This window comes from Nuphar pumila, chromosome 4 (genome assembly GCF_984573655.1).
Source record: "Nuphar pumila chromosome 4, dmNupPumi1.hap1.1, whole genome shotgun sequence".
Classification (NCBI taxonomy): Eukaryota; Viridiplantae; Streptophyta; class Magnoliopsida; order Nymphaeales; family Nymphaeaceae; genus Nuphar; species Nuphar pumila.
In genome coordinates this window covers 92,545,599-92,568,921 of record NC_143252.1, presented here as the reverse complement: position 1 = coordinate 92,568,921, position 23,323 = coordinate 92,545,599, and positions in this window count along the sequence as shown.

Here is a 23,323-nt window from a genome sequence, read left to right as displayed (position 1 = left end):
TTGGTAGTTATAGATATTTAAATGTTGCAAATTTTATATCTGCATTCACTCAAATCACTGCATGAAATCTTATTCATGTTCTTTCTCTCACCTGTTTCTTTAGAAGTAGCTGTGCTCAGAATTTCGGTTCTGACACCCTACTTTGTTGGTTTTTCACAGGTAAGGGTGAACAGTGAAGTTGGACATGCATTTGGCGATGGATGAGTTACACTTGGGCTTATCAGCTTCAGTAGAGGATAGATTGGCTCTTTCTTTTGTCTTTCAGTTCTTTTAAATTCTGCAATTGTTATTTTACTTTCAGTTGAAGGAAACTTTGTCTTTGAAATTTTATTACTCATTAATAAAAGAGTTTTAGTTGGTTGATATGGATGATAATTGCAACTTCGTTTGTGGTGTGTGGTTATCCAACTGAAATTGGAACTGTAGGGACCCCAGGTCTCTGGGATGTTTTCCGCAACTCTTAGAAAAAAAAAAAATATTCCGCATTTTGCAAAAGTAGGAGTTGGGGTCGTTACAGGTTTGGTATCAGAGCCACCACAAAGAATTGCAATTTTATCATCTTTTGAGTATTAAATTTTTATTTTAGTATATGAGCCCTGTCCTGAAGCGTCAACAAGTGTGACTCATCCTCCAGAGCAGTCTTCTTCACTGGTATGATTATTTAATACTTTTACTTTAAGTATGTGAATTCTGTGTGATTGATTGTAATTATAGTTTAATATTCTTTGTTGTGAATTTAAAAGTCTGATGTGAGTATATGAATGATTATTGTTCGTGATCAACCCCAAGGGGGTAGGATCATAGAGGGTCTAAATTTGCGAGGCTTACGTGCGATATTTAATTTTGGTACTACTCACATTTAGTACGTTTTAATTTCGCGGACGAAATTCTTTTAAGGGGGAAGGGATGTAAAACCCGAAAATTTTATAAAATTTTGCAAATTGGGCCTGGATCCAAATTACAGATCCAGGACCCATAAAGTGGTTTTTTTTGCATACATTTACCTCGTAAATTTGATATGTACGTATAAGTACAATAATTTGTAATTAACTAAATAATTCGGAGAATAATCATTCAATAGGGCTGCGTAGATGGGTATGGGATCCATATACTGGATTCATGTGCATATATATATTTATATATATCTAAATATATATATATATGTGTATAATCATAAATAAATAATATTAATATTTGTAATACTATAGAAATAATATATATATATATATATATATATATATATATATATATATATATATATATATATATATATTAAGCGGATTCGAGGATCCACAGTTGGATCCACTTGGATCCAACTTGCGGATCCATTTTGGTGGGGGTTAAGGTTTTATATAAAATGCGAGATTTAAAATGAATAAAATTTTTAAGTTTTTTTTTATTTATCTGAGGATCCACAGTGGATCCATTTGGATCCACTTGTGGATCCATTTTGACTTGGGGTCGGGTTGCGGGTCTCGGGTTCGGACCCGAGCCCCACCCCATATTCTTCAGCCCTGTTAAACGAAAAGGGCAACCCGATAAGGGTTGCCCGATGAAACCCTAGCAGAAAGCAAAAGGGGGCGCAGGGGGTTACGCAGAGCGTAACGACCCCGCGCCCATCTCGGCAGAGGAGGGGGAGTCCGGGTCGATAAAAGGAGGTGGAGAGGAAGCCCTCTCCACTCGCCTCTCCCTTTTCACTCAGTCCTTCTCTCTCACTCGTCTCTCTCCCTGTCTGCGTGCGCGCACCGGAGGTCGAAGATCGCCGACAAGTTGCGACAGCCACCGCAGCTCCAGCAAGCACCCTTCTTCACGGTAGCAGCGTGGAGCGACACCAGCCGACTGTGCCTGCACGTCTCCAGCCTCCGATCGCCGGAAAGATCACTGGAAAACCAGCGAAACAGGTACGGTGCCTCTTGGATTTCGGGTTAGGGATCGAACATGGGTTCGATTCCATGCGTGGGTTTGTGGGGAGGATTCGGAGATTAGGTTGTTTCCCCATTTCGAAAACCCAAATCGATTTGGGGATTTACTGTACCTAACCCTAAACTGAAACAAAGTCCAACCCAAATCGATTTGGGGATTTTCTTACCTAACCCTACATTTCAAAAATCCCTAGCCCAAACGATTTGGGGTTCGGCTGTGGTATCGAATTAGCCCCATTCGTGGGGTTTCCGATTCTTTGAAATGGATAACCCTAATTTTTGGGGGATTTCTGTTTTGGGACCCAATAACCTAGATACTAAAGGGAAAGAGGAAATTGGAGTTTGCTTATGTTGGGTGCTAAACCATATGGAAGAATTTGTATCTTGGTTCAATTAAGTTTTTGTTTCAGCAGGATGCCCAGTTTCAACGTTATTTGCTACAGAAATCTTGAGTTTTATTTAGGAAATAAATTGGTAATAATTTTATGAGTTGTTGGTTTATGCTAGGCATCGATTGTTTTAAGATGATTCACATGCATTGTTGATTCCAGGTGAACTGATGTTTATGGATAGGTGTTTGAAAGATTGTATATACAAAACTGATCCTGTGATATTTCATGTACCCATTTCATTGATTTGAATTTGATAAGCCTTAAAACCAAATCTCCATTGAAACAAATGGAAATGGAGTCTGCAGTTTTTGTTAGCATTAATATATTAAATTTTACCCTGTTTCTTGATGAACTGCATGAGCAAATTCCCCATCTGTGTTTTCTATTTGGACGTTCTTTATGATTTTTGCATAATTAATGTTGATTAAGATATATATATATATACAAGAACTGGACCACAGGCTGTATGATTTCACTCTTAATCTTATATGTACGTTGTCTGAAGGGGATGTGAGATTTCTATTTTTCTTATATAAAAAGGGGGTTTATTAGTTGTTGCATCCTCTGTCTTTGGAATTTGAGCATTTCTTAGGTTATGACTCAAAGTTTGCTCTTAAATTGTTAATGGTCTGTCTCAGGTATTGAAATTTTATCTTAGGCAGATATGGTCTTACTAGAGTTATGAATTATGACTTGCATTTTTCTTTGTAAAGATACATATATTAGACGTTCTCAAGACCATATGGGTTACGCTCAGGCTTGCTATTAGCTGGACCATGTGCATTCAATGCTTTTGATATCAAATCCATAGTGTTGCTATGTATATTTTTGTAAATAAACCATAAGTCATTTTATGTATAGAAATTCTTTTATAAGTGTTCATTTGACTACAGTAGTCTTAATCAATGACTTTATACTAAGTGTCAATATTAAAGAAAAAAACTATTATGCTTGCATTGCATTTTTGGCTTCTTGCAGTACTGTTTCCAACCATGCATCTCTTTCACAACAAATTAATTAGTGGTGAAATACTCTCTTGGAACTTATTTGGAAGTATACCTCTTAGCATACTAAAGTCAAAGTTTTCAGAAATATTGTATATATTCTCTTAAGCTTCATTTGAACTGTCCGAAAAAGTTTTCCATCAGTTGAAAAGGGAAAGGAAAGAAACTCAGCTGATTTAGGAGTACTAGCTGTGAAGTTTTGTCTGAACTGTGAATGTTTCCTTTTAACTGTTGATGATGCAGAAATTTGATTGTTGGTCTTTTAATGACAAAGCAATGGCTAGCTGGAATGTCCATTTTGACTAGCGTTAGAACCAGTTAGCATGACCATTGTGTTGTTTTTGACAATTTTAGTCTTGTTGTTTTGTTATAAGTATTGAGTGGAAAGAGAGCATAAGATCATGGGTTGTGTGGTACCCTGCCAAGCCCAGCCGACTGGTGCTGGATTATATTTTTACAAAGGAAAATATAATAAATGCTATTCCCTTAACCTGTCCATGCTTGTGGACAAAGGACAGGTCCATTGAATCCTTGTTCATGTATAGTATGACTCATATGGAAGCTTAGCTTAATACCTTAAGTTTTCAGAATACTAGCTAATCATGTTAGATCTTGCTCTTTGCATACAGGTGAATGAAAATGTGAATAGGCTTAAACTTGATTTGATATGCTTGAGTTGGATATCGTTGTCTAGTTGTTTTCATGGGCATGAGCAATCATGAAAGTAATGTTTTATTGCTTAAATCTACATGCATGGGTGTTCACGTGATATAATAAAAATTATCAAGGAATGACAACATACATTTTGGAATAAATATGTGAATCCTTGCACATGAATCTTTGAAACCGTGCTTGTGAATGTTGTTGTTTTATGTCCATGGTTATATTGGCATATATGGATGTGCATTTGGAAACACTTGTCGTGGAGATTTATGCTTTCACTTGACTGTTATGACTATGGTTCGCATGAGTGTGAGCATGATTCAATTGTTGGTAAGTCTTCTTGAACATGTACGCTTGATTATTGTGTGAATTGGTACATGTACACTCACACACTTAAAGAAACCATGGATTGGTTAAGACCCATATGTGATGTGGGTAACACACAGATATTGAAAATGCATATGAATGAATTATGACATGCATATGTTTGGGTTTATATTTGCATGAATATATATGTTGTTTGGCATTTTGGCCTAGTGTTATGAATGAAACACTACTTGGTTTTATTATGTGATGCACTAATGGCCAAATTGGACCATCACCGGCCTGAAGAGCCGTGGGTTTGATTTTCTTTTAATTATGTTTTTAAATGCATCACTTGGCACATTACTACACTGTTCTAGTGGTGGATACGGGCTGGAGTCCCGAATGGGTCCCTGCAAGGGAGGATGCGGGGTTTTCACTTTACTTTTGCATATGTGTGGCAAACTTAAAGAATGAACTTTAAATAAAAATAATGAATAAGAACAGTGTAATATACATTCTGGGATATCTCATCTGGAGTATGAGAATCTTGGATATCCGGTCTTGGGGAGACTGTGAGGATACAAAAAACTTCGTGTGCGTTGTTGCCCCTGAACCCGATATTGAGGTTCTTCTCCTGGCCACGGTTTTAGGGAGAGCCCACCACTTTACCCGGGAGTGGTGTGTTAGTCACAGCTGTGAGTTTATGGTACCAAGGAAGTGGCACTTGTGGGCGTGGGGTGTCCCTTGTGTCCCCGACATTAGATGTGGAGGTCTAATGTTCCGATGGATGGTGCTGTTTCCTGATATCGGTCGAGGGCTAAGTTGGAACCCAGTAATAAAATATAAATTGTGTGTTAAGCTACCCTGGAAACCTACTTGACCTCGGGGTTTGTACCCGTTTGGTGTATCCGCGGGCCACGGTAATTAAAAAGAGGAACTTAAAGATGTGTGCATCTAATAGGGCATGCATATGGAAAGATGGAACTTAAATGAAAGATAACAGAAGGAATCATGCATTGCACATAATCATGCATTTTTTCTTTTATGCATTAGATCATGCATGTTTGAATCATTCTTGATATCATGACATCATTTGGTGGTTGCATACGTTTTACTTTGTGAGATCATGCTGAAAGGTTGGTTATTTAGTTATTGATATGAGACATTGCTGTACTGTTCCTGACTGGTGAGGAAATGCAATTATTGGTAGTTATAGATATTTAAATGTTGCAAATTTTATATCTGCATTCACTCAAATCACTGCATGAAATCTTATTCATGTTCTTTCTCTCACCTGTTTCTTTAGAAGTAGCTGTGCTCAGAATTTCGGTTCTAACGCCCTACTTTGTTAGTTTTTCACAGGTAAGGGTGAACAGTGAAGTTGGACATGCATTTGGCGATGGATGAGTTACACTTGGGCTTATCATCTTCAGTAGAGGATAGATTGGCTCTTTCTTTTGTCTTTCAGTTCTTTTAAATTCTGCAATTGTTATTTTACTTTCAGTTGAAGGAAACTTTGTCTTTGAAATTTTATTACTCATTAATAAAAGAGTTTTAGTTGGTTGATATGGATGATAATTGCAACTTCGTTTGTGGTGTGTGGTTATCCAACTGAAATTGGAACTGTAGGGACCCCAGGTCTCTGGGATGTTTTCCGCAACTCTTAGAAAAAAAAAAAAATATTCCGCATTTTGCAAAAGTAGGAGTTGGGGTCGTTACAGGTTTGGTATCAGAGCCACCACAAAGAATTGCAATTTTATCATCTTTTGAGTATTAAATTTTTATTTTAGTATATGAGCCCTGTCCTGAAGCGTCAACAAGTGTGACTCGTCCTCCAGAGCAGTCTTCTTCACTGGTATGATTATTTAATACTTTTACTTTAAGTATGTGAATTCTGTGTGATTGATTGTAATTATAGTTTAATATTCTTTGTTGTGAATTTAAAAGTCTGATGTGAGTATATGAATGATTATTGTTCGTGATCAACCCCAAGGGGGTAGGATCATAGAGGGTCTAAATTTGCGAGGCTTACGTGCGATATTTAATTTTGGTACTACTCACATTTAGTACGTTTTAATTTCGCGGACGAAATTCTTTTAAGGGGGAAGGGATGTAAAACCCGAAAATTTTATAAAATTTTGCAAATTGGGCCTGGATCCAAATTACAGATCCAGGACCCATAAAGTGGTTTTTTTTGCATACATTTACCTCGTAAATTTGATATGTACGTATAAGTACAATAATTTGTAATTAACTAAATAATTCGGAGAATAATCATTCAATAGGGGTGCGTAGATGGGTATGGGATCCATATACTGGATTCATGTGCATATATATATTTATATATATCTAAATATATATATATATGTGTATAATCATAAATAAATAATATTAATATTTGTAATACTATAGAAATAATATATATATATATATATATATATATATATATATATATATATATATTAAGCGGATTCGAGGATCCACAGTTGGATCCACTTGGATCCAACTTGCGGATCCATTTTGGTGGGGGTTAAGGTTTTATATAAAATGCGAGATTTAAAATGAATAAAATTTTTAAGTTTTTTTTTATTTATCTGAGGATCCACAGTGGATCCATTTGGATCCACTTGTGGATCCATTTTGACTTGGGGTCGGGTTGCGGGTCTCGGGTTCGGACCCGAGCCCCACCCCATATTCTTCAGCCCTGTTAAACGAAAAGGGCAACCCGATAAGGGTTGCCCGATGAAACCCTAGCAGAAAGCAAAAGGGGGCGCAGGGGGTTACGCAGAGCGTAACGACCCCGCGCCCATCTCGGCAGAGGAGGGGGAGTCCGGGTCGATAAAAGGAGGTGGAGAGGAAGCCCTCTCCACTCGCCTCTCCCTTTTCACTCAGTCCTTCTCTCTCACTCGTCTCTCTCCCTGTCTGCGTGCGCGCACCGGAGGTAGAAGATCGCCGACAAGTTGCGACAGCCACCGCAGCTCCAGCAAGCACCCTTCTTCACGGTAGCAGCGTGGAGCGACACCAGCCGACTGTGCCTGCACGTCTCCAGCCTCCGATCGCCGGAAAGATCACCGGAAAACCAGCGAAACAGGTACGGTGCCTCTTGGATTTCGGGTTAGGGATCGAACATGGGTTCGATTCCATGCATGGGTTTGTGGGGAGGATTCGGAGATTAGGTTGTTTCCCCATTTCGAAAACCCAAATCGATTTGGGGATTTACTGTACCTAACCCTAAACTGAAACAAAGTCCAACCCAAATCGATTTGGGGATTTTCTTACCTAACCCTACATTTCAAAAATCCCTAGCCCAAACGATTTGGGGTTCGGCTGTGGTATCGAATTAGCCCCATTCGTGGGGTTTCCGATTCTTTGAAATGGATAACCCCAATTTTTGGGGGATTTCTGTTTTGGGACCCAATAACCTAGATACTAAAGGGAAAGAGGAAATTGGAGTTTGCTTATGTTGGGTGCTAAACCATATGGAAGAATTTGTATCTTGGTTCAATTAAGTTTTTGTTTCAGCAGGATGCCCAGTTTCAACGTTATTTGCTACAGAAATCTTGAGTTTTATTTAGGAAATAAATTGGTAATAATTTTATGAGTTGTTGGTTTATGCTAGGCATCGATTGTTTTAAGATGATTCACATGCATTGTTGATTCCAGGTGAACCGATGTTTATGGATAGGTGTTTGAAAGATTGTATATACAAAACTGATCCTGTGATATTTCATGTACCCATTTCATTGATTTGAATTTGATAAGCCTTAAAACCAAATCTCCATTGAAACAAATGGAAATGGAGTCTGCAGTTTTTGTTAGCATTAATATATTAAATTTTACCCTGTTTCTTGATGAACTGCATGAGCGAATTCCCCATCTGTGTTTTCTATTTGGACGTTCTTTATGATTTTTGCATAATTAATGTTGATTAAGATATATATATATACAAGAACTGGACCACAGGCTGTATGATTTCACTCTTAATCTTATATGTACGTTGTCTGAAGGGGATGTGAGATTTCTATTTTTCTTATATAAAAAGGGGGTTTATTAGTTGTTGCATCCTCTGTCTTTGGAATTTGAGCATTTCTTAGGTTATGACTCAAAGTTTGCTCTTAAATTGTTAATGGTCTGTCTCAGGTATTGAAATTTTATCTTAGGCAGATATGGTCTTACTAGAGTTATGAATTATGACTTGCATTTTTCTTTGTAAAGATACATATATTAGACGTTCTCAAGACCATATGGGTTACGCTCAGGCTTGCTATTAGCTGGACCATGTGCATTCAATGCTTTTGATATCAAATCCATAGTGTTGCTGTGTATATTTTTGTAAATAAACCATAAGTCATTTTATGTATAGAAATTCTTTTATAAGTGTTCATTTGACTACAGTAGTCTTAATCAATGACTTTATACTAAGTGTCAATATTAAAGAAAAAAACTATTATGCTTGCATTGCATTTTTGGCTTCTTGCAGTACTGTTTCCAACCATGCATCTCTTTCACAACAAATTAATTAGTGGTGAAATACTCTCTTGGAACTTATTTGGAAGTATACCTCTTAGCATACTAAAGTCAAAGTTTTCAGAAATATTGTATATATTCTCTTAAGCTTCATTTGAACTGTCTGAAAAAGTTTTCCATCAGTTGAAAAGGGAAAGGAAAGAAACTCAGCTGATTTAGGAGTACTAGCTGTGAAGTTTTGTCTGAACTGTGAATGTTTCCTTTTAACTGTTGATGATGCAGAAATTTGATTGTTGATCTTTTAATGACAAAGCAATGGCTAGCTGGAATGTCCATTTTGACTAGCGTTAGAACCAGTTAGCATGACCATTGTGCTGTTTTTGACAATTTTAGTCTTGTTGTTTTGTTATAAGTATTGAGTGGAAAGAGAGCATAAGATCATGGGTTGTGTGGTACCCTGCCAAGCCCAGCCGACTGGTGCTGGATTATATTTTTACAAAGGAAAATATAATAAATGCTATTCCCTTAACCTGTCCATGCTTGTGGACAAAGGACAGGTCCATTGAATCCTTGTTCATGTATAGTATGACTCATATGGAAGCTTAGCTTAATACCTTAAGTTTTCAGAATACTAGCTAATCATGTTAGATCTGGCTCTTTGCATACAGGTGAATGAAAATGTGAATAGGCTTAAACTTGATTTGATATGCTTGAGTTGGATATCGTTGTCTAGTTGTTTTCATGGGCATGAGCAATCATGAAAGTAATGTTTTATTGCTTAAATCTACATGCATGGGTGTTCACGTGATATAATAAAAATTATCAAGGAATGACAACATACATTTTTGAATAAATATGTGAATCCTTGCACATGAATCTTTGAAACCGTGCTTGTGAATGTTGTTGTTTTATGTCCATGGTTATATTGGCATATATGGATGTGCATTTGGAAACACTTGTCGTGGAGATTTATGCTTTCACTTGACTGTTATGACTATGGTTCGCATGAGTGTGAGCATGATTCAATTGTTGGTAAGTCTTCTTGAACATGTACGCTTGATTATTGTGTGAATTGGTACATGTACACTCACACACTTAAAGAAACCATGGATTGGTTAAGACCCATATGTGATGTGGGTAACACACACATATTGAAAATGCATATGAATGAATTATGACATGCATATGTTTGGGTTTATATTTGCATGAATATATATGTTGTTTGGCATTTTGGCCTAGTGTTATGAATGAAACACTACTTGGTTTTATTATGTGATGCACTAATGGCCAAATTGGACCATCACCGGCCTGAAGAGCCGTGGGTTTGGTTTTCTTTTAATTATGTTTTTAAATGCATCACTTGGCACATTACTACACTGTTCTAGTGGTGGATACGAGCTGGAGTCCCGAATGGGTCCCTGCAAGGGAGGATGCGGGGTTTTCACTTTACTTTTGCATATGTGTGGCAAACTTAAAGAATGAACTTTAAATAAAAATAATGAATAAGAACAGTGTAATATACATTCTGGGATATCTCATCTGGAGTATGAGAATCTTGGATATCCGGTCTTGGGGAGACTGTGAGGATACAAAAAACTCTGTGTGCGTTGTTGCCCCTGAACCCGATATTGAGGTTCTTCTCCTGGCCACGGTTTTAGGGAGAGCCCACCACTTTACCCGGGAGTGGTGTGTTAGTCACAGCTGTGAGTTTATGGTACCAAGGAAGTGGCACTTGTGGGCGTGGGGTGTCCCTTATGTCCCCGACATTAGATGTGGAGGTCTAATGTTCCGATGGATGGTGCTGTTTCCTGATATCGGTCGAGGGCTAAGTTGGAACCCAGTAATAAAATATAAATTGTGTGTTAAGCTACCCTGGGAACCTACTTGACCTCGGGGTTTGTACCCGTTTGGTGTATCCGCGGGCCACGGTAATTAAAAAGAGGAACTTAAAGATGTGTGCATCTAATAGGGCATGCATATGGAAAGATGGAACTTAAATGAAAGATAACAGAAGGAATCATGCATTGCACATAATCATGCATTTTTTCTGTTATGCATTAGATCATGCATGTTTGAATCATTCTTGATATCATGACATCATTTGGTGGTTGCATACGTTTTACTTTGTGAGATCATGCTGAAAGGTTGGTTATTTAGTTATTGATATGAGACATTGCTGTACTGTTCCTGACTGGTGAGGAAATGCAATTATTGGTAGTTATAGATATTTAAATGTTGCAAATTTTATATCTGCATTCACTCAAATCACTGCATGAAATCTTATTCATGTTCTTTCTCTCACCTGTTTCTTTAGAAGTAGCTGTGCTCAGAATTTCGGTTCTGACACCCTACTTTGTTGGTTTTTCACAGGTAAGGGTGAACAGTGAAGTTGGACATGCATTTGGGGATGGATGAGTTACACTTGGGCTTATCAGCTTCAGTAGAGGATAGATTGGCTCTTTCTTTTGTCTTTCAGTTCTTTTAAATTCTGCAATTGTTATTTTACTTTCAGTTGAAGGAAACTTTGTCTTTGAAATTTTATTACTCATTAATAAAAGAGTTTTAGTTGGTTGATATGGATGATAATTGCAACTTCGTTTGTGGTGTGTGGTTATCCAACTGAAATTGGAACTGTAGGGACCCCAGGTCTCTGGGATGTTTTCCGCAACTCTTAGAAAAAAAAAAAAATATTCCGCATTTTGCAAAAGTAGGAGTTGGGGTCGTTACAGTATATGTATTTAATATCTATTCTCATCATTAGCTTAAGACATTGTATTTATTTATTTATTTTTATAGCTTAACATATGTATCCTGTTTGTCAACATATCCATTTTTGTTCCAATTTAATGTTTTAAATTTCTGCCCATATATGATGTTTTGCTAACTCTGTTTATTTTGCATGAAATAGAAAATGTCATTTATTTTCTTGATTTAGAGGTTCAATCCTAGAATTATAATAGCTAGATTATAATGAGAAACTTTCATTTCCTGTATTAGATAGAGTGAATGAGCATTGTAAATATCATGAATGGCTTGTTTCATACTATTTTTCTCCTTTATTTCTCAGAAATTCATGAATGGGAACACAAATGGCACGTACACCATTCTAATAAGAGATGATTAAATCCTAAGTTGATGATTTGCATCAATTGCCATAGTGAGGGTGTGAACAAAACTTAGGATTTTCATCTTTTATGAAATAACATTGGATCCACACTGGATCTCTTTCAAAAATCATCATATTTTCAAATATTTTCTTCCTTTATTAAAGTTTAATTTAAAATTAGCTCAAAATATATAGCAAAGGCCATAGTCAGGATATATTGAGAGTTAATTTCATTTTAAACTCTATAAATGCACCAAAATGTATTTTATTCTTCACTTGAATTTAAATATGATTACTATATAATATATTCAATGACCATAGTCAGGGATGTATTATATCCTCAATCTTATTTCAATTCATTTAAAGAATGAAATATGCTTTTCAAATCCAATTTCAAAATTCTTTAAATCATTTCATCATTTAGGATAGAATTACATCATATTTTTCAAAATTCTTTTCATATTATTTCAAAAATCCAAGTGATTTTTTAGATAACTCTTCAAACATCTTCTTCATTTCTCAAACCAATTTTCAAATTCTATTTCCATTCATCTTTCTATCTCACTTCAGAATTCAAAAATCAATTTCAAAGTCCAATTTGACTTTGAAATTTTGAATTCTCTTCTTATACTCAAAATGCAATTTTCAATTCAAGATTTCAAAGTTCAATTCAACTTTGGAATTCCAAAAATTCATTTTCAGGACTCAATTTTTAAATTCAATTTAACATTTTAAATCAAATTTCAAAGTTCAATTTAACTTTGAAATTCCTGATTCATCTTCTGATTTCAAAACTCAAACTTTAAATCAAGTTTATCCTTTGTTTTTTATTGAGTCTTGATTCTCAATTCAAAATCAAAAGTCTTGAGATTGATTCTGAATCTCAAAATCTGATTCTCCCTAAGTTTTAAATTCAAATCTGGATTTTCAAAATCCAGATCCATCAAAGTCTCATTTGAATTTTCCAAATCCGATCTCCATTTTGGATCCCAGACTTTGGATCCAATTCCATTTAGGATTTCGGATTTCGGATTCAACTTCATTTTGGGTTCCAGACTTCGGATCCAATTTCATTTAGGATTCTAGATTTTGGATTCAACTCCATTTTGGGTTCCAGACTTCAGATCCAATTCCATTTAGGATTCTAGATTTTGGATTCAACTCTATTTTTTGGATTCCAGACTTCAGATACGATTCCATTTAGGATTCAGACTTCAGATTCAAATTCCATCTTGGATTCCAGATTTCGAATCCAATTCCATTCTAAAAAATCCAAATTTCAAAATCAATTTTATTTTTAATTTCTATTTGGATTTCTTAAAACCCAAAATTCCATCCTGATTTCGAACTTTAAATCTGGAATTCAATTCCATTTTAAATTCCATCTCCACTTTGAAATCTAGATTCAAAATTCAAATTCAAAGTCCATTTTGACTTTGAAACTTCATTTTTTTTTATCTCAACTTCAAATCTCCATTTCTCTTCATTCTTTTCAAATTTGAGATTTATTTTCTCAACTCTGATTATTTAAAGACTTAGGACTTCAAAATATCTTTTCAGATCTATCTCAAGTTCTAAGTTAGGTTCAACTTTCAATAAAACATTTCTTTACTCTTTCATCAAAATTTTTTCAGAATCACTTGGAAAATCCTAAATTTCCAAACTATTTTCTCAAACGCATACATTTCTGCATTTGCATTACACAAGCATGATTCTTTGTGCATTTTAGACTTAGAATAAATTCTTAGATAATATTTTCAGCAAAGCAAAATGCATAAATTCGATCCTTGGTTCGATTACCCCTGGTAAAGGTGTCAGAAAGGGTCGAACCTCGTATCGATGAGCGAATCACATCTCTCTATTTTCTTGCAAATATTTTAAAACGGAGGCGAGTGGTTTTCAAAATGTTTCTTTGGTCAAATGAGACCTTGCGAAAGAGTTCCTCTCTCTTCTTCCTTTTCTCTTCTCTCTTCTTTTTCTATCTTTTAATTCCTCTTTAAAAAGGAAAATAGAGGTTAGAAAAAGCGAAGAGAAGGAAAAGAGGAATGAGGAAAAAATTTGGATGATCACAGGAGTTGGCGACCGTGATGGGACTCGTCTCCATCCTGTCAAATTTATGCCTTTTGCTGTCTTTGCTTTGATATTATCTAAGTCTTTATTCTACAAATGTCAGCTTCATTTCCATGCAAACATTAGGAGCCTAGACTCTGTCCTGGCTGACATAATTGTTATCGTCGCAAAATTTTTCCCTTCCCTGTGGGAGAGAGGGGAAAATCTTTCCGCGAGTCAAACTTGACCAGAGTTTTGGAAATTGTTTTGAAATACTCGCCTCCATTTTGAAAATAGCGGGAAATATTCCGTGGAATGGGACTCGACCTATCGGTACGAGGTTCGACCGTTCCTGCCGCCTTTAACAAGGGTAATCGAACCAAGGATCAAATGTGTACTCGACTTAATTAAATCATCAAAATCGTGTTCTATCCTAAATGCACAGAGAATTCAGGCATGTGCTATGAAACTTGGTAAAATGCAGAATGGAAAACATGATATATGCTTTGGAGTTGGAAAAGTATTTCTCATGCAAAAGATGGAAATCAATTTATTAGGAAAACTCAGATAAAAGGATTTAAAAAATCATAAGAAAGTTTCTGAGGATGTGAGAAAATACTAGGAAAATGGAAAGAATTCTTGAGAAAAGATGAACATTGAAAGAGAAAATGTTTGTCAGGAAAACTCCAGCTTTGAAAATTTTCTTTGGAAAATGATTGAAAATTCATGGAAAAACTCTTTGGAGAAGGAAAATCAAAACTCAAAAAATTGAAATTCTGAGAATCCTAGCCTTGAAATATTTGAAAATCGATTTTGATTCTTGGGAATGATGAGAAACTCCTTTTGAAAATGAATCTTAAGAAAAGGACATTTTCCATGGAAAATCGTGGAAAACTTAATTTGGGAAATCCAACTTTGAAAGTTTTCAGAGTTTCTTGAAGAATCGGTTTCCTTGGAATGAAATTTCTCTTAAGAAAAAGTTTGAGAAATGTCGGTGATTTCATGATGCAAATGATTTGAATGGATGAATGCCTTTTTGTGAAAACACTTTTTCAAGAAAATATGCAGTTTTAGAATTAAACTAAGGTAATATTACCATATATTCCGACTATGGTCGTAAATATGTTTGTAATTTACTTAGTTAATTCCAAAATATTATGTAAAACTGAAGATATGCAGTGAATTTTGGAAGATAGCCTAAGAGTGTAAGCTCGGTGTGACTAGTAGAAAGAGGCTGAATCTGGGTCTCGTCCATATTTCGACTAGGGTCATAAATATGGACTCCACCGAGTTCATCAACTCCCTAAGAGTTGGTGCACTTGCCATTCGTGTATATCCATTGTGATTTCTGAAATATAATGCATGAATCACATTATTAGGATTTTGCAAAAATCCAAACTATATGATATGCATCCTAATCTAAGCGGAAAAATAAATATTATTCCAAATTTACAATTGGATTGTTACATTTCTGACATAAAGCAAAATAGAGCCAGCAGAAGCCACATCTTCCAAACTTTCCTGCAAGTGTGAGAATTGGTACAAGAAATACAATATACGAAGGAGAGATATAAAATTATACACTAATGATGAGGTGCCAGTGATAATGCATGAATTGTAATGCCTGGAATATGAATGAGAAAATTTAAAACTGAACGAGGAATATACATAACGAGCTTAGATGTAATATTCTTGTTTAGTAAGAAACATATATACAAGAAATAATAATATAGATGATGGTTTATATACCTATAGTGAAAAGAAACATTTTGGTAGTTATATATAAAAAAAATCTCATAAAGGGAGTGAATCTGGACGAACTTAGAACCAAAAGGGGTTACAAGTGATGACAGTAAAGCTAGCAAAAGATTTAATGCCACAGACACAAGATAAAAAAAAAAACTGAATGAAATTAAATTAGAGTCTAAGAGACAAAAATACAGAGCATGTGCTACATAATGACACAAATGATATATGGGAGGAAGAAGCTAGGGGATCACAGATAGGTAAAAGATGTTTTGAGTATATAATGGAATAAAGGTATATACAGTAGTAATATGAAGATGTAAAAGCCAGCATTGAAGTCAATGTAAGATGTAAATATTAGTAGATGGTCACTAATCACACCTTGAGATAAACAAACTGAAGTCTTAGTTGGATGACCGATCAGCTCCAGCAAATTAAATTTGTTCACTGGTTTAATGGCTCAAATTTAGGTATCATAGCAGAATAATGTGATAAGTCATCTTCAAATATAGCAGATCTGGTTTACAGCAAAATGGCTTCAAAGAGATTTTAAATGGATTGAATTCAACAGGTACAACAGACTAATCTCATGAATCAGAATCGGTTCTAAAAATATTGATTCTCCAGATTGAATATCTGAACTGGATAACAAATGAATCTCATACTTTTCAACATATTTAAGGCTATACAATAGGTTTATCAGCAAATCAATTATGACAAATCAGTGAAGCTAACTGATTATCCACAACACTGTGAGAGGGATTAGTAACTTTGTTTCTGCAAAAAGGTTATGACTGCATACTCATTTCACATAACTTCTTTAGGCATTTTGATAATGAACCAAGATGATCCTACAATAACTTGAGACAAATCTGCAGTATATGTCTAGATGTAAGCAACAATATGATGACATACAGTGAGGGTATAGCTATTGCCAAACATGTTACAGGTATAAAATGCCTCAAAGGGAAAAGATTAATTATAGATGCAGAGAATGGATCATATAACAGAGGAACTATATACAAATATGAAACACTAAATACAGATACAGATGATCCTGAGTAATATGAACTGAAGCAAATGTAACATGTTGACAATATATGATGAGGAAACTACTGACTGTGGTGAAACACACGGGTGAACAATGAACCTTACTCAGATGAACTATTACCCACAGACTGCTCCGTGTAAGCCAACTCATGGTACACATATACAAATAACATAAAAAACAAATCGTTGAACCCAACTAGATTTTAACTAGGTTGTTATCATCAAATGAACTTTCACCGATGGTTTCAACCTCAACAAACGCTTCATCATCACCTGTGCAAATTTAATAGTAGTAACATAAAACCTACCTGATGTATTTATGAAAAATAAGAGGGGAACTGGTTTTCTTTCTAAAAATCACTATCTAGTCACTGAGACGAAAACTAAGAGGCCAGGGACGGTCGGCTACAACACAAGAAAATGTTGGATGTAAGCTTACAAAAGGACAGCGAGTTATGTATATACAATGGGGGGGGGGGGCAATGAGCAACATGATTTTGCGGAAATGACTATACTGCTGACGATGGATACACATATACCTTAATACAGCTAGGGATATCAATAAGCTAAAACTGAATACAACTAAACCACGGGTGCTGAGTACTAAGAGTTATATAAAATTAGATTGGATTCTTATTAGATGATGATGTAAATTGAGTCGAACAACAAGCATTTACAAGATATTGAACATAGAGCAAAAAATCAGGAAATGTATGAATGATGAGATGATAGAGCATAAAAAAAAAAGAAAAAAGAAAAAGATGCAACACGAGATGGAATTTTAACAGAATGGGAATATGTAATAAATTTAAATGTAGTGTCTTTGTTAATGACACCCTTTACTGTACGATAAGTCCTACTGGACCTCGCTTAACCCATAATGTGGTATACAGACACTATTGTTAAAACCACATGAACGTATGAAAACCAATGATATACAAAAAAATTGGAATTAATTTTTAAGTAAAACTCGTAAGAAAGTAAGGACAAATACATGAAAATGAATATGCTACCATCAATGATCTATGAAATTTTGTTCATTGCATTCGCAGAAGACGAAAACATTGATAAAATGGAACTTCTTATAGAATGATTTTCTTGAACCTTGATGCAATCAATGATGCACAATGTGGGATAACCTTGGACGTGAACATGAAAACCATGAGTTTGAATATGAAAACCTTATTCCCCAATATTTATGATGCTGAAATAGAGCTGATGAAATCTTAGGGAAAACAACAATTTGATAAAAACATGATTATTCAAACGAATCGACAACGCCATTGCGAGGTGTTATCGGTTCTCAATGTGTCTAAATAAACAGAGATGCAAACCACATTATTAAATGCAATGGATCTGCGGTATATAATGTGAGCATGACGCTTATTTCACATAAAAGCGAAAGTAAAGGGTCTTTACCTTGGTTCGACAGAGGTTGAGAAGGTCCCTTCCTTTTGAGTGTTCTGCTGAAGGCTGGTGGAAGCAGTCCGTCGTCAATGGGAGAAGAAGGGAGATTAAAATGCAGAACGGACCCCCAATCGAGATCCTTTCAGAGGGTTTTGAAAAGATAACGCTGACAACAATGGAGGAAACTGAGGTATTCAGAGATAGGGGAAGCTGAAATCCCCAAAAATCGATCCCCCCTTTTGCTCCCAATGTGGTTCTCTTTTAAAGATTTTCAGGAGGTTTTTCAGAAAAATTGGCTATTTTGAAATCTTCCAAACCGAATTTTGAAAGCATTTGAAAATCTTCAAACAAATTTTTGAAAAATTTTGAAACTCGCCAATCTTTGAAAAGGGGACGGCTGGCTTGTTTTCTGAAGAAGAATTTTGAGTTCACTTTACCTAAAACTTAGGTAAAGTGAAATTTTTGGGTAGGGTTTCACGGTGGCGCCATCTGGGGCTACCTTTGTTAAAAAAAAAAGTAAAGAAAATGAAGGTAGAATGATAAAAAAAAAAAGGGGAATCTTAGAGTGGTGCCACCTCAGCCTGATTTAAAAATCTTTTTGAAATAAAGTTTTTATTTGATTTTCTCTGCAGGAATTTCTAGTGTGGCGCCACCTATGCGTGGGCCCACTTTCTTATTTTGTAAAATGAATAAAATGAAAAGAAAAAGGATTTGTGAATTTGTGCCACCCCAGGGTGGGCTTTGCTTGAAAATAAGAGAAATGCCTGGGAATTTGAGTTTGACGCCACTTCAGGGTGGGTCCCACGTCATTTATTTGAAATAAAAAGCAAAAATAACTTCTTTTTGGGATTTTTATAATAGGCAAATTAGCAAACATGAAATAAAATTTGGTTTGATTTCAAAAGTTTAGGAGAAAAATGGTCCTTCAGGGCAAAATATATATAAAAAAATGCAGAGATTTTGTAAAGAAACTCAGAGTCTTTTTGCAAAAGTTTGAAATAAAATCTTCTAAATTTAGAATTGTGTCCCCTTCTTTCCAACTGACAAAATTTTAAAATCAATATCAAAATATCCAGATTGTTTTCTTGAGAAAACTTTTGTAATTCAGAGTCCTGGAGGTTACGATGGGGGAAACTGACAATTTTGAAAAACCCAGGGATTTGAAATCAATTTTGAAAGAGTTAAAATTCGAATCTGGATTGATAATTTTGAAAATCGGGAATTCTGAAACTCAAAATGACATGTTGTTCAGTGAAGTGATATGAAATGCTCATGCGATGATATGCAAAGACATGTCTCATGAAATGCCTCTGAATCAGGAATTGGAAATTCTAGCTGTTGAGAAATTTGGTTTTGATGTCACATAATATGATACACTGTCTCATTTGATTTTATATATGATAATATGTTCTCTTGAAATAATGTTATATTATGACTGAATATGTGTTGCCATAAATCTAACGAGTATTTGATGCAAGGATATCTCACCCAATAAGGATGGAGACTTCCTGTTCAAGTACAACTATGGTGCAATCATACTCCTTGAAGAAAAAGCTTGATGAGCCATGCTTTCCTAAAGTTCAAATGAAGAAATCGGCTACCTCAAGATGAAGATTTTTTTCTTCTTTAGAGTCATATGTAACAGAACCTTCAGGAACTTGCATATTGCATATTACATACTCATTCTTAATCACTATATCATAAAAGTATACGATAGTTTCAAAAAGCTCCTTTTTGAAAACTAATAATTGTACCTTCTTACAACCTTTCATGAAAAAGATATTTTGTCATATAATAATTGTACCTTATACTATATACAAGACAACATGAAAAAAAAGGAATGTAGGAAAAAGACAAAAACATAACATCGACTACATGGAGAAAACAAATATAATATGTTTTTGAAAAGACTTTAGTTTCCCTCTCTAAAGAAATATCTTTTTATATAAAGAAGACAAAAACATAAAATCGACTACATAAGAAAAACAAATAAAATATGTCTTTGAAAAGACTTTAGTTATCTTCTTTAATGAAATATTTCTTAATACAAGAAGAAGACAAAAACATAAATCGGCTACACAAAAGAAAAAAAATAAAATATGTTTTTGAAAGGACTCTAGTTACTTTTTCTCATAACCATAGAATGTCGACTTACTTGAAGTCATCATTCTCTTTACAAAGCATTAAATGCCTCCTGTAACAAATCCTTGTTAATATCCTTCTCAAAGAATGTCGACCTTCTTTTGGTCCTTATTCTCTCTGGAGACTTTGAAAAACACAACATAAAGAAAACACTTGACATGACTATGTACAAATAAATATCTCAAAACACTCATAGTACTTACACTCATTTAAAGCAAAGAAGTACTAATGTACCTCAAATCATTAATTAGAATAAAGACAAAACTACAACCCAACGTTCAATGTACTATTGTAAGAAATAAACTTTTTACATAAAATATGTATTACCTAAAATAATACAAAGACTAGTGTACCCTCTATTTTACTCTTATGGAAAAAGGCATTCTCGAACTTCTCTAAAAGATATTTTTGAAATGACATAACATTTCACATTTCAAAAAGTTATAATTCCAAAATGTAACGACTACTTTTTAAAAGGCTATATAAACACACTCAAATAAACTATTCAGACAATGAAATGGAATAGACGTGTGAGCTTACAAAGAGAAAAATTTCTATTCGTGATTTGAAAAGAGAGCCTTGAAAAAGAAAGAGAAAAAGAAAAAGAAAGAAAAGAGAAAAAGTCAAGTCCAGCTCTTTGACAAAGAGTATCCTCTGAGTGACAAACAGATCATTTCTGAGAATCCTTCATTCGTGCATTCATATCATTCTGAAGGTTCTATAGGAAGTATTGTAACTCTGTTATTCACTGTATTCCTTCTTTGTTTAAAGAAGTAGACCTCTGTGAAAGAGGGTGTTGCCCTTCTCTGTTGAGAGAAGAAGACCTCTTGGGAAGAGGGTGTGCCCCTTCTCTGTTGAGAGAAGAAGACCTCTTGGGAAGAGGGTGTTGTACTATTTATCTGGTGACTCGGATGTTATAGTGGAAATCTCAAGTGGTTTGCTTGGGGACTGGATGTAGGTCTCGATACTGACCGAACCAGTATAACTTCTGTGTTTTATGTGTTGTGCCTTATTGCTTAATTATCTTTATTTTATCGATCATATTCAAATTTCACTATTCACCCCCCCTCTAGTGGAATTTCACTAGCTTCTTGTCAAGAATAGGATTTTAAAATTTTACAGTTTGAAGATATTTCTGAGCCTAAATAGAGGAATTTTGAGACTCGGGAATAAAATTTTGGACTTTCTGCAAGGTCCAATCTCAGAAAATGACCATTTTGCCTTCCAGTGATCTCGGAGAACCAAAATGTGATGATTGGTGGAGTTATCAGGAAGGTGAGTGAAAATTTGGGGTGTTTACAAATGCCCCTCTTTGCTACTAAGCCGGCTTGTGGCCGAGCTTAGTGGCAAAGAAAAACACACCAAAATTGGGCTAAAAAAATGCCCCAGTTAGAAGGACCTGACTGGGTATGGAGATATTAGCCTGGTGAAGATGGTAGATATGAAATGGAGAACGAAGAGGAAAGATTTGCTCTGTGGCGGTGAAGTTCAGGTTTTTGCCCTTAACCTGGGTGGGACAGAAAATGCTTCGCATAGGAAAAAGCTCAGGTTTGATCCTTAACCTGATTGGGGAATGGAATATATCATCGAAATGAGACTCAGGTTTGTACCCTTAACCTGATTGGGCAGAAAATGAAATACCTCATCAAATGAGGCTCAGGTTTATACCCTTATCCTGATTGGGGGGGAAATGAAATACCTCATCAAAGGAGACTCAGGTTTATACCCTTATCCTGATTGGGTGGAAAATGAAATACCTCATCAAAGGAGGCTCAGGTTTGTACCCTTAACTTGATCGGGCAGAAAATGAAATACCTCATCAAAGGAGGCTCAGGTTTATACCCTTATCCTGATTAGGTGGAAAATGAAATACCTCATCAAAGGAGGCTCAGGTTTATACCTTTATCCTGATTGGGTGGAAAATGAATGGAATCCTCGAAGGAAGAAACCATGATGGAACCTTCAAATTTTGCATAATAAATCCGACAGGGTTTTTGCAAATAGAAGGGAAATGGGGTCCCTAAAGCTTGGAAAGGGATTGATCTTGGGCGTCTCACTTCTGAGACTAAATAGCTTTTTTAATTGCCTTTTGCGATAAAATGATTGGTGGTTCGACCTCGAACCGAAATGGGACTCTCTGTGGTTGGACAGTGGGGACACAGGGAAGTGTGCGAATCTGAGAGCCCAGGCGCTCAGATTATAAAAAGAAGGGAAGGAATCTTGAAAACTCCCATAATCAAGTCCTAAAGAGGGATTAAAAATGGTGTCAGGATGTATCAAAAACGAACATCAAGCTCTCACTTCACGTCAGGATAGCTAGAAAATATTGTCAAAATGTTGAGAATTTTGTTGTTGATTAAAAGTATTTGAAAATGGTACACATTGTTGCAAAAATATTCCTTCTTTTCTACTTGAAGTATTACCTCCAAACGAGATTGACTTCGTAAAATCAAGATTTTGGAATCCAAATTACTTGTGATTGACCTTCTTCAAGGAAGCTATCAATTTCCTTGATATAAACAAAAAAGCGAGAGTATAATATTACGAAAGCAATTGATGAAAGAACATTGATAATAGAATTCCACAAATTTAAAAAAGATTCTTGATAGATGTGGCAGTTTGATATCCTGGGAGATTCTCTCATGATAATCTTTCTGCACTCTTTTGGGCTTTCTTAGGCTTCGAGGTAGTTTATTACATCATCCTTCATTTTGGAGATGTCTTGACTTTTTCTTTCTTTCTTTCTTTTTCTCTTGCTCTCTTTTGGGAAGGGTACGTCACAAACTCCTTCAACTTGGAGATGTTTCGATCCTTCTTTGCCCCGGGGGTCATGTTGTTGATATTGGCTTATTGGCTGGAGATCTCTTGATGATAACGGAAATTAAATATCTTTTAGGGATTGTCGGGAGGTTTATTGCATCTGCCTTCATCTCGACAGTGCTTTGGACTTTCCCTGGAAGGATCCGTCACAAACCCCGTCATCTTGGAGATGTTTTAAATCTTCTTTGGCCCCGAAGGTTTACTCACTTAATTCGCCTTCATCTTGACGACAATTGAGAGACCCCTTTT